General features: G+C 40.1%; 1 non-coding gene across 1 annotated transcript; it reads left to right on the top strand.

Moving 5' to 3' along the window:
* Positions 1 to 87: 87 nt before the first annotated feature.
* Positions 88 to 159, top strand: trnag-ucc. Its single transcript has one exon. It is a non-coding gene; the product is annotated as a tRNA-Gly (tRNA).
* The last annotated feature ends 1,216 nt before the right edge of the window (positions 160 to 1,375 follow it).

Here is a 1,375-nt window from a genome sequence, read left to right as displayed (position 1 = left end):
ACAATCATCTTTTGGAAAATTATCTGAATGCCTTAATTTAATAAAAAGGAAACATCCAACCTTTAAAGACATTAATTGCGTTGTCCAGCGATGATGGTATAGTGGTGAGCATAGCTGCCTTCCAAGCAGTTGACCTGGGTTCTATTCCCAGTCATCGCAGCAATTTTCATTGTGTGGTTACTTGCTTTATTTGTCAAGAGGTAACCAGAAAGGTTACTTGTCCAATTTCAATTTCCAATCAATGTACAAATAAGGGAGCATATCAATCAATCAACTTTCCTCCACGAGGATACACAGACACAGGCAGCGCAATACGATTTGCACTTTGCCCGTGTCTGGTAACTACTACTAACCAATAGAAACGTTTATGAACATTTGTCCAAACAGGTATAGCACTGCTTTTTGTATTATCTCATAGGTACTGGAAGCCACCAGTCTCCACCAATGTATCTCTTAGTATTTATTTTCAGTCTGTGTTAAAAGATTTGCAGTGAACGTTGTATTGTCCAGCAGTTGTATTTACAGGTTTTGCAGCCATATACAACATTAATATTACATGTTTTACCCAGATTTCTTCTTTTATTCTGTGATATTTCAATATCCTTGTGGGAGTTATCCAAAAAAGGATTAATACAGATATCTCAGAAAAAAATTTAAAAAAATCTTCAGGGGATGTAGCTCAGTGGTAGAGCGCATGCTTTACATGTATGAGGACCTGGCATCTCCAGCAGGTATTATGTTAGAGTCTTTACAAGAGCTACATGAGATATTAGCTCCTGTGGTAATCTGACTGGTAGGGTTATGGGATGTAGTGATAGACCTCCTGTGACACAAACAAGCACTTTGTACATATTGTACAGTTTTGTATTGTAGTAGATCTATTTAACTATATTCATGCTCATTGTTATGGGTGTTACAGCAGGTATGTCATTAGTCTTGGTTATCAAGCCTCTTCAACAGGTCTGTCGCAGTGCCTAAGGAGTGGAAGACCAGGGTGGTGCTTCCCCTCTTTGAAAAGGGGGACCAGAGGGTTTGTGCCCATTACAGGGGTCAGGGGTAATTTGCTAAGCCTCCCTCTCAGCAAGGTGATTGATGGATGATTCTAGTTACATCACATTGGCTTCCAGCTATGTAATAGTTGCAAATGAAGAAACTGCATTGTCCAGTGATGGTGGTTTAGGGGTGAGCGTAGCTGCCTTCCAAGCAGTTGACCTGGGTTAGATTCCTGGTCATTGCACTAGTTTTCATTGTGTCGTTACTTGCTTTATTTGTCAATCCGATTTGATAAAGTATAAGATCTCTGTTATGGTACAAATAAGGGAGCATATCAATCAATCAAGCTGCCTCCACGAGGATCCTCAGACACAGGCAGCAC

This window comes from Etheostoma cragini, unplaced genomic scaffold (genome assembly GCF_013103735.1).
Source record: "Etheostoma cragini isolate CJK2018 unplaced genomic scaffold, CSU_Ecrag_1.0 ScbMSFa_1614, whole genome shotgun sequence".
Classification (NCBI taxonomy): domain Eukaryota; kingdom Metazoa; phylum Chordata; class Actinopteri; order Perciformes; family Percidae; genus Etheostoma; species Etheostoma cragini.
Note: the sequence above shows the minus strand (reverse complement) of the source record. Positions and strands in the feature narration are given on the sequence as shown.